Below are 11,363 nucleotides of genomic sequence, written 5' to 3'. Positions count from 1 at the left end.
AACCGCAATAGATTTACAATAGGCAGCATTAGATTTGCAATTTTCAACAATTTATAACAATTTACCGCAAACTGATTGGAGACTAATTCGATCTTTTTTCTGGTTTTTTTTTTTTTTGCTGTCCTGATGCCTCAAAGTAGATTTGAAGATGGCGAGTGATTCCTGGTCTCCATCTTCTACGCAAACATTTTAAAGGGAAGACCGCGGCCTCCAGGCACTGTTTTCCCTAGTGTGATTGTATCATTACAGTTAATTCAGATGCAGAGTGTTTTTATTATGGGGATCCAGCTCTATGTTCGTATCAATTATTCCAGCATTGTCAGAGGTGACGAGATGCCAGGCACCAGATGAAACTCGGATGATAGAAAAGCAGAGGTCTAATGACTTTCAGTCGTGGTTTTATTTCCACCTCTGCTTTTTGGAGATTGTGTGCAGCATCTAACGTAAGTATGTGTGACTGAGGAAAAACTATTTTGAGTGAATACTGTTGTCAGCACTGAGGCATGCAACTCAGAAGGTTTTCTGATAGGACGGCGTTTGCTGCAAAAATACCATGAAGTCTTTGGACTTTTTAGTTTTTTATTTGTTGGATTTGTGAGGTTTTTGCATTTTTTTGCATTGATATTTATATGCCTTTGAATGTAAAACTAAAATAGGTACTGATGAAGCATGACCTTTTTTAGTGGCACCTTTTGACCTTAAGTTCTGAACAGCTGGCAGTAAAATGTGTAACAGAGTGTCAATTAAGTCAGAGGTGATGATTAAGTGAATTGCTGGGCTGTAATAACCAGGCTCTCTTAGGTTACAGAAATAAGCATGTGTGCTTTTTGAGACTTGTAAGAAGAAAAAAGTCACTAAAGAGTCTCAAAAGTCAACAAATCTCATAAGAAATATCATCAAGCTGACAGCTATAATATATTAGCCAAATTGGAACTTACTAAAAGTACACTTTTTGACTTTGGGTGAATCAGGTTTGACTTACAAATGATATCAAAACAGGAAACTGTAGAAGTGTTGTGTGTTGTCTCCTATCTTTTCGCTGTTCATATTTCCTCCTCCTTCTGTGGTCTGGAGAGGTATTATCAAAACAGGCCTAACAACCTCAGCCTGGTAAGCCTGTAAATTATTCACATGTCTCTGGGCATGTATTTTGTGTTTCCACATCGTGTGTCAAGAAAAAGGCCCGCGTGCATGTGCGCACATACGCAGATTTCTGAAATTTGGCAGCCTGCAAATAGATCCCGTCTGCATAATTAATCCGAATGTGATTAAAAAACATACAAGACATTGTTGCATCACTGCCTGTGTTGACGTCACAGCTCTGTCTTATCATAAATACATGTTCGTTACATAACTCAATTTTTAAATATTCATTTGTGGGTGCGCACATCTTCATTTGTGCTCCTCATTTAGTCTCAGTGTACCAACTAAGTCAGGTAAAGGCAGAGAGCAGGGCGAGTCGATGACAGAGGCTTCTGGGTAATTAAAAACAGTATTTTGATTCTAGAGAAAACATTAAAGTTTTTTGAACCAAAGAACTCTGATCAAAATTAACAAATAATTAAGTCATTCTGGTAACTTCAAAGATTTCTAAGGCTTTAATAACTGGAATCTGCTGCTATTCCCAAACTGACTGTTCAGTCTAGTATTACTTATAGTACAGCGGTTCCCAACTTCCAGGCCACAGACCAGTACCGGTCCATGAGTTGTTTGGTTTTTAGCATTATTATTTTTTATCGTTTTTATTGTTAACATGGTTTCCCTGGATCTTTTCCTGTGTGTTATGAATAAATCGTCTTTTTTGGTACTGGTTTTATTTGTTGTATTTATCTTAAAGGCCGGTCTGTGAAAATATCATGACATAAACCGGTCCGTGGCGCAAAAGAGGTTGGGGACTGCTGACGTACTATACCTATGTAATATTATTCTTGAACTCTACTAAAGTGGCTTTGTGTGATTCACAGTTCAAAATAAACCTGTTTACCTCATGCTGGGCAATGATGCAGACCCTCACATCACCCACTGTCGAAACGAAGCTCTCCTCCCTCACCCTTTCTTTAAGGCAACTTTCTGTGTCCCTATCATAAACAGAAGGTTTGAACAGCAGGTCAGTGGTGCTCAGAGTCATAGCTGTGGGCTCTCTCTCACTGACATCATTAAAATTCAATATTAGAAAAAAAACACACAAAACAAGCGTTTAGAGCAGTGTGAAGCCCCAGGTTTTTGAGTAACAGGCATTACTCGGGCAAACTTGTGCCATGTTTGGTAAGCTAAGTAGAGCCTAGGCTGTTTTATCCCCACCGATATGATGAAGTGAAGTCTAGCTATACTGGTCAGGGCTAAGTTTTGGAGCCTTCCTGTAAATGGCATTATGTCTTGGAATAGAAACTTAATGCGATAATAGTGATGCATTATACTGCTATACATACTAAACATGAGGGCTGCTACTTCGGGAGTGTTTGTAGAGAATTTAAGCTTAATTTAATACTTGAATGTGATGCACAGTCTGGCAAAAATCACTGCAAGCTGAAATCTCTGAAATAGAGGAACAGAGGAATCAACCTGTGACAGTATTATAACGCAAATATCATTTGCACTTGTTAACTTTTATTTTAAAGGACAGTAAAGTTACTAAGTTGCTCCTTTATTACCTTTGAAACCTGCATGGCCTGCTCTTCTTTCCATTGTAAAGACTATCTTGGACAGCTGGCCTACGTGTTCACCCTCTCTCTTTCCCATCAATCTTCTTTTGCATTTGTACCTTCAGTAGCTCCACAGGAAATATGACACACATGCATCCATTACTCACATGGGTGGCTGAATTTCACACAAAATCATCGCTTTTATTAAATTTAAGTCGATGTACGTAAATGTGTTGTGTGGACCCCAAACTTGTTACTCTAACAGCGCCCATTTGTAACAAGAGGCAGAAGTTGTGTCTCTGCTGTAATTTATCATTTCAACAAATATACCGAATATACTCTGATGCACTTCTTACACAGGCCCTTTTGTCTCATATAGACATTAAAGTCTTAGTCATAGCGTGGCAGTTGCAGCACAACTATAAATAATTTTACCCAGGGAAATGGCTGGATGGGTACATAGCACTTATTAACGCACAAGAAACACCGTGTTTTTTCCTCTCTGCTGCATGAAAATACATGAAAAGAAAAATATGGAGAAAACAATTTGACATTAAATCAAATTTTTCTGTGTGATATTAACAAAAAATAAGAACTAAAGCACGTCTGTTGATCCACTGAGAATCCACAGCTTACTGTGCAGTTCATTGTTCTGAGTGTTCAGTGTGAATAGTTGCACAAGTTATTGGTAGAGAGCCAAAGTAAACAAGGGTCTGGTAATTGCTAATTACCATTTGACAGACCACAGATAGCCAGGTGATTTCCTCTGGGAATGGCAAACCAAATCAGGGATATAACATCATTATAACTTCTGTTTTAAGACACTTTATTTTGTTGGGTATTCCTACAGCCATGCTTATAGCACAATGGCTATAGGACTAGCTAATTGGGTTTGCAGGCAGCTGGTCATTCCTCAGCTAGAGCCACTGTAAAATACCTTAACAAGCCCTTGAGGGATGGCGAAGATATTTTGTAGGACATTGTTGGTCCCCAGAGGCTTCATTGTGCAGAGTTTTAGGGTACAGTGACATTTCGGAACCCTTGGGTTGCACGACTTGTAGGTGCTTAAAGTAGCCCGGTTTCCTTATTTGCCATCTTAAATACAGTTATAATGTTGGACACACATAAAGTATTTAGAACAAAATGCATATCTTGGTCTAAATACTTGTTTTCAGACAGCCTTAAATTCACCAGATGTCTCAGATATGGTTATCCTATTCAGTTGCTCCTCTTCTTTAGTCAGTCAGAAGAAAGCCGACTTCAAGGGAGGCTGTGTTTTTGAAAAAAAAAGGGAGCTGAAAGGGCTTATTTCAGTCAGCGGAGAAACGTATCCAAGGCTGTAACACACACTAGGTATAGTGAAAAATATAACATCAGCAGTACCAATTAAGAAAAAAACATAGGAAATTAAAAAGTAAAATTAAAACTGAGGTGATGAAAACAAAGTCATAAGAAACATTAAGCAGATATAAAATCTGTCTAATAACAAAAAAAAATTAACTAACTCAAAATTAATTGACTCGAACTCTTCCACGGCATGTATTTTTAATTTCTCTTTGATATTTGGGCTGATTGGGACCCGATGAATGTAAAAACAAAGAATTACCAGATTTTTTAACCTGATTTTTGTTTCTAAGAAAAATAGAGAGCCACATATGAGGATATTTGTTTAAAATTTCGATAGATCAGTAGCAGATAATGTCCTCGTAGGTCGATAGCTTGCTGCAGAGACCACCGGCACATCTACTGCGGGTGTGGTGCCTGTTATCGAGACCCGGAGTTAGCAACATCCCCCAAAAACCCGAAGAGGAGAGTCCTGGCCCCTAGCCCTGCCAGTGTAGCAGAAATGATGACGGATGATGATGGCAGCAGCAGCCGTTCTTCTCTGCGTGAGTAGCTTAATGTTGTTCGTGTGTAATTTACGTTGAGTAGGCTAACCACGTTATTACATTAATGCACGTAAGGTGAACTAGCAAACACTCGATCGATAGTCTACATGCGGCTGTCTTCTTGTTTGATGGCAGAGCTCCCTTCACCCTGGCCAAAAAGGCTAAAATGACCAAAGAAAAAGTGGGAAACAGCTAAACATGAGAGGTTTTTGGACAAAGTTTGTGTTTTTTCCATTGATTAAGCACTGCTTCCAGCCAAGAGTGATGCCATAAATCCCCTATAGCTGCAGAAAAGGCTAACATTGTTATCTTTTTTAAAAAAAAAACCAGCTGAACATGAGAGGTTTTTGCACCACTTTTGTGTTCTCCATTCTTTAAGCACCGGTTCGAGCACCGGTTCGAGCACCGTTTAAGCACCGGCACCGTTTCAAAAGTACCAGTTTGGTACTGGTATCGGATAAAACCTAAACAATACCCATCCCTACTCATAAGTGGATATCAGGCCCTTGTAGAGCAAAATTTAGTATTTTGGTCAAAATAACCCAAAATGTGACGTCCACATATGTGGACGCCAGGTCCTAGGAGGTTAAATCAAAAGCACATTTGAATCCATTTAGTCTGTCATACCACCATCTTAGTAAAAGTACAAACTTTCTGTACTTACGTAGAAGTACAGATACTTGTATTAAAAATATTTTGGTAAAAGTTGAAGTACTTATTCGGTTTCTTTACTCAAGTGAAAGTGAAAAGTACAAGCCCTAAAGTAAAACGTAGCTCTATGAAGGATGTTTCTACCTGCTATTTTCGTGCAAAGCTAACTGAATTTTGAAAATAAAATGATTTTAGTATATGGGAATATAAACTTTAAAGTTTTTCTCCCCACACCTAAACAGTAAAATGAGTAGAGTTCTAGCAGTTCTGACCATGAACATTACAGCTGCTGTGCACCAGTGTTTTACTATGAATTCACAATAATACTGCAAGCTAACCTGTTCATCCTGCAGTAAACTACAGAGTATTTTCACACAACCATCGAATAACACACAGTTATTATACCTCAGCACAACTCGCATTATATTCAGATGCACAAATTTTTTAAAAAGATGACTTCACATGTAAGCTTTCAATATCCAGTTTATCAAATCTCACTGAGCAGTCCTTACCTTTAAATATAACGTCTATCTCACAGTGAACTTATCTCCCACTCTCTTCTCTCCCTGTGGAGTAGAGCAGCTGGACCTTTAGCAGACACAGTGTGCAATAAACTGCAAACACAAACCGTTTTATGTGTTTGCCGACATAAGCTGAGTTTGAAAAGTTGCATTTAAAATTACCTGCCACTTAAAAAAGCATTACACTTTTTGTGCTCGCGCCTCTTCTGTAGCACCAGCTAGATACTGAAGTATAAGGACCTTATGGACCCAGTGGGTCCAAAAACGCCCCCCTGGGTCATTCTGGCTCACTGAGGATGTTTTTATTTCATTGATCTCTTTTTGTGTAACAAGCCTTGGAGATGGCTACGCCAATACGAGTGCCTTGTATGTGTTAATGTTCCCTCTGTTTAATCTGAGATGGGTTTGATGTTTGAAGGCGTGCGGTGATGTGAAATAAAAATCTCTCTCAACTGTGTTAACCCAAAGGTAACAAGCCTGTTTTAAAAAGGTAAGAAGCAGAAAGTACAGATATGTGTCAAAATGTAGAGAAGTATCAGAAAAATAACCTGAAAATTGTACCTAAGTAAGATAAGGAAGTATTTGTACTTATTACGTCCCATTTTTGCAGCTTAGCATTCTCATGCTAACAGTGGACAACAAGGCACTGCTCTTTCAGGTCAGAAAAGACCTGAGAGCACGTACTGTAGGCATGAAAATAACCACTTTTCACCTGCTTAATTGTATCCCTGCTGTGATGGTGGAAATTAATCGAGACCCACACAAGCACAGCAGGCACATGCCAGGTTTAAAATGAGAATAATACATTAAAACAATGGAGCCACAGGAACAAAAAAAGGTCAAAACAATGGGGGAATATTTTCTTATATGAATTTCTTTGCATTTAATGTATTCCACTTACTGGTGTATTGGTTAAATGAAACTTCCAGTCTTGTTCTGAGTCACCCTGATCAGCACTGCCTCTATTTATACACTTTATACACTGTGCTGTGCTGACTGTAGATTTGGTGTTTTCTGTGAGACCTCAGCACGGCGCTTTTACTGAAATAAAGACGGGATGTCACACTGGAAGTCAAACACAACAATTTCACTGATCGCAGGGAGCTGGCGAGGCGTTATGAAACGCTACACCATCCTGAAAGGGGATATGACCCACAAATAGTCTGGTTACCTTGCAAAATGGTTTCCACTACTGGGTGCCGCTCACCCATGAAAACGCCATCTCCCATCCATGTGTCAATACACCCGCCGTTGACAGGTGAAATGAGTTGTGGTAGTGGCACCTTGTCAAGTCTGCTGCGATAACTGGGACGTCTGACTTATATTCAAACCGTTCTTTTCCCGGATGAATGAGGGGTTTTTTTCCCCTTTCCTTTCCCTTTTTCTTTTTTTAACGTTTTTTATTTAACTCACTATGAATTCTGTCAAAAGGCCGATTATGTTCAGAAGCATCTTGGGTAAAAATAACAATTGGTCGCCCCAAGGGTACATGGAGAAGAGAAACAGTGATGGCATGAAAATATGAGAATGGCAGAAAAGGACAGCAATTATCCTCATTTTTGTGTTTGTGTGTATGTGTGTGCAGAAGTGTGTTTTCATTAATATAATGGAAAAAGAAGAGGAAGGGAAGGAAAGCTGCAAATGGTAAAGGAGTTAGGCGTGCCAATTTAAAATCAGTTGAATGCAGCGACTGAGGATGTATCTGAAAAAAAGACCTAGAAAGGCTCAAAATTCATTGAAGCAGGAAGAAATCGTGAAGCACGTTTATGTTATAGCATAAGCTTAATGAGCATTATTCAACCGAAATAGTCTTTAGAATAAACTTTTAGAGCAGCATTGGAGAAAAACAACTTTAAAAACAACAGTGTTTCCACATCAAGGTGACATGCTCCGTACCGCTATGGGAATCAACACCAACTTTGCAAAGAACACAGCAGTGCAGCCGGCCGAGTTTGTAGGTTGGAGTCCTAATCCTGCCAAAACAAGCTGTCATCCAATAATCAAATAGAGGCTGGATCGATGGTGGCGGAGATCAACATGTCAACAACGAGCCTGTCTGATACCAACTGCTAGTTCAACATCGAAATTGACCGACGCTGCCCTCACTTTGTCGAGACTGGGTTGGTGAGAGTGGGAGTGGGCGGGAGGAAAAACAAGCGGTTGTTCGAGGGCTAAATGCAAACTGCACAAAACTGCAGCCTAAGCACGATCAAAAAAGTGTACACGGAAACCTTTAAAGAAATACAGTTTTGTCCTCGCTGCTGCTCTGCAGGGAGAAGCAATTTCCCTACTTCTCACAAACTTACACCTGATTATTTTCGCATACTGCACCAGATGACACTCATTAAACTTGCATTTTTTTAGCTATCTGAGCATCCTTCTCCTTATGTGATCCTGTTTGATACTGTAACTATTATACAGCGTCTGCTGGTGCAACACACGTCAGCATTCCACATTCTCATAAACAGATATCGAGGCCCGGCAGGATTTCCAGATGCATTCTGTTTTTGTCCCTAAAGTGGTAGCCAGACAGTCCAGAGCCAAATAATCATTTGAGGCGCGTGGCGCGGAAACCGGCCTCTTCCGATGTCACTGATCCATAGATGTGTGGCATTGCTCGGGGTCGTTATATCCCACTGGAAAGTTAATCTTGCACCAATTAGTTCCAGCCCAGGAGGTACCACCGAGCGCTGTGCTATGAAATGGTGGTATCCTTTGGGAACCCTCCTCTCCGACTCTCTCTCCCACCTTTTTTTTCTTTCTTCCCACAAATCGACTTCTACACAATAAAACACACATACACATTCTTGCTCCCTCTAAGGTTTTCTGTATTGATCTAGCCATCATTCTATTTTAGCGCTGCAATTATGTCTGGTGATATTACCAGAGGGTGTTACATGACTCTTCTAATTGGTGTGTCGATATGACGTCAGGGCGTATGCTGCTTTATGATTTCAGTTCCCACCTAAGTGCCTCTGATGTAACTTTTTTTCATCTTTCAAAGGGTAATTTCTTGTCGGTTTTGTTCGATGACGGATGCTCTCGTGCTTTTTAAATGGCCAGCCTGTGTAGCTCATTAGTATAAATAAATTCCTTTTTCGAGTGCTCTGCGTTTTATGTCGCGCGTGATGTCCTGCAGTAAACTGGCCCTTGTCTGTGACTCACACGATGTACTTATTTTAAGATGTACTTTGCTTGAGCAAAAAAAAGGAAATCAAAGTTAGAGCACAGCCAAAGATTAAGAATAATTCGGTTTGTATGCTTTAAACATAACATGAGTAAAAGTGAACATAATGTGCTTTGTTTTTCTTAAAATAAAGATATATAGCTGTAGCTGTACAGCTGTCTGAATCGCATTGAAAATGGGAGGTTTAGCTTCAAATTGAAAGCTGTCTGGTATTCCCTGCCACTTTGATTTGGTGATTTTCTTTACCTTCTTTCTAGATTTTCTCTCCGATCTCCCACCCTGCCTTCACATTTCTTCTCTCTTTATTTTGCTCCCCTGTTTATCCCACTTGCTTTCATTTCATCATTGCTTGATTCCTCACTCCCAGCCCCTGTTGCCTACTTCTCCCTATCCACTTTTCTCTCAACAACTATTTTCACATGTCTGTGTGACATGACCGGGGGGCCTGTAAACGGGGATTGTGACAGATGCAGATGAGTGTGTGACACCGAGAAGTTCAGGACTGCTCTCTTACATATTGCCTTTCAGCATGCAGGCTGTCATGCACGTTGCATTGATATCATTGTGCGACTGCTTCTTGACATCCTAGAATGCACCCACGAGTCCTGTTTTTTCAAGAGTTGTTTGTGCATAAAATACTTTGGTATTGAGAGGTGCTATACGGATAATAAAGACGCCTGCTAACCCTCGCCTTAACGCTTCAATTTTTGTGTTAATCTCAGAAAAACAATAGACTCAAAGCAGCACTTCATGACTTACTTGTAGAAGTATGTTTCATGTGCATGAATTTCAGTCATTTGCTAAACTATATTGCCAAAACTATTCGCCTGTCTGCCTTCACACAATTTCAGCGACATCCCATTCTTAATCCTTAATATGATGTCGGCCTACCCTTTGCAGCTATAACTGCATCAACTCTTCTGGGAAGGTGTTTATGGGAACTTTTGACCATTCTTCCAAAAGCACATTTGTGAGGTCAGACACTGATGTTGGACAAGAAGCTCCACTCCACTCAAATTCATCCCAAAGGTGTTGTCTTGGGTTGAAATCAGGACTCTGTGGAGGCCAGTAAAGTTCTTCCACACCAAACTTGCACATCCATGTCTTTATGGACCTTTAGCAGTCATGTTGGAGCGGAAAGTCAACGTTGTTGGGAGCATGAAATTGTCCAGAATATCTCGGCATCTTGACCCCGCACCACCAAACTTTACACTTGGCACAATGCATTCAGACACGTCCCGTTCCCCTGGCAACCGCCAGCCCCAGACCGTCCAATTCAGGGTCAAGAGGGGCTGGAGCCTATTCCAGTCATAGGGTGAGAGGCAGGGTACACACTGGACATGTTGCCAGTCTGTAAGGCTCATAGTAAACATTATACATGCTATCCAAAAGAGTAAAAAGGACCATTGTGCCTAAATACTATCAAAGTGCAGCGAGCTGAGCTGGTTATCATGGCTGAGAACCTACACAGACAGCCCCTCCAGTGAATGCACACTGACCTTCACAATGAGCCCTGTTTCTATGCTGTAAAAAGGACTGTTCTAGTTAACTGCCAGTAAGATATGCTAATAATAAATTCATAAATCTAGTTTAATGACAATTACAGATGCAGATACAAATGTGGTCCTGGTTGCAGATCAGACAAAATGTAAGAGCTCCGTAAATACTAAGCGATCACTGGACCGTACGATAAATGCCACCGACTGTGTTATCTCCTCCTGGATTTTATGAGACTGTCTTTTCTTTTTCAACATAATTTGCTCTGTAGAGTCAAAACAGCCTCAGCAAATTCAACATTTTTACTGCCAACAGGAGAAGAGCACACTGATCTGACTAGGGGGGGAAAAAACTGCTGCGTGGACCTAAAAATATGCGAGAAATTATAAATTTTCCAGCATGCTTCTCTACATCTTTATCTGCATTTATTTTTCTGTATTTTGGTTTATGGCTGATTGCTGCTTTGACTGGGAGGACATTCAGACTTCAGTTTGGGGGCCTCTCTGGACACAGATATGTGCTTATGTAGAGAATTGCTCATGCTCCACTGGAGAATCTGGCTGTCTTTGCCAGCCAAGCCTCATCATGGCAGATTTGCCCGCTCCCTTATTGTGTCTAATTCCTTTTGCTGGCTAAAAATCCTGCCCAGTCGCAATCGAGACCCCCTGAAGAGCCAGACTTAGCGGGTTTCCCTCTAGACCCTGATGATGGTATTCTCGTGTAAAGAGGTTCGAGCTGCTGGGACAAAGCACGAGTGAGCCACTTTCAGCAATTACCCTCTTTTTTTTTGTCTAGTTATATCAATACTGAATGGAAGCGAAGTACCCTAACATGTCTTGCGCAAACAAGATAGATAGTTGCAGTCAAATGTCAGTGTCAAAATTTGTTTTATGCTTCAATCACCACAGAAATATAGTCATAAATATGCCATTAGTGTCTTTTTTTATCTGCTGCACGGATTGGTAAAGAGCACCTC

The sequence above is a fragment of the Haplochromis burtoni genome, unplaced genomic scaffold, assembly GCF_018398535.1.
Source record: "Haplochromis burtoni strain Fernald_Lab_line unplaced genomic scaffold, NCSU_Asbu1 Contig_136, whole genome shotgun sequence".
In the NCBI taxonomy this organism is placed as follows: domain Eukaryota; kingdom Metazoa; phylum Chordata; class Actinopteri; order Cichliformes; family Cichlidae; genus Haplochromis; species Haplochromis burtoni.
This window is presented reverse-complemented; position numbering follows the sequence as displayed.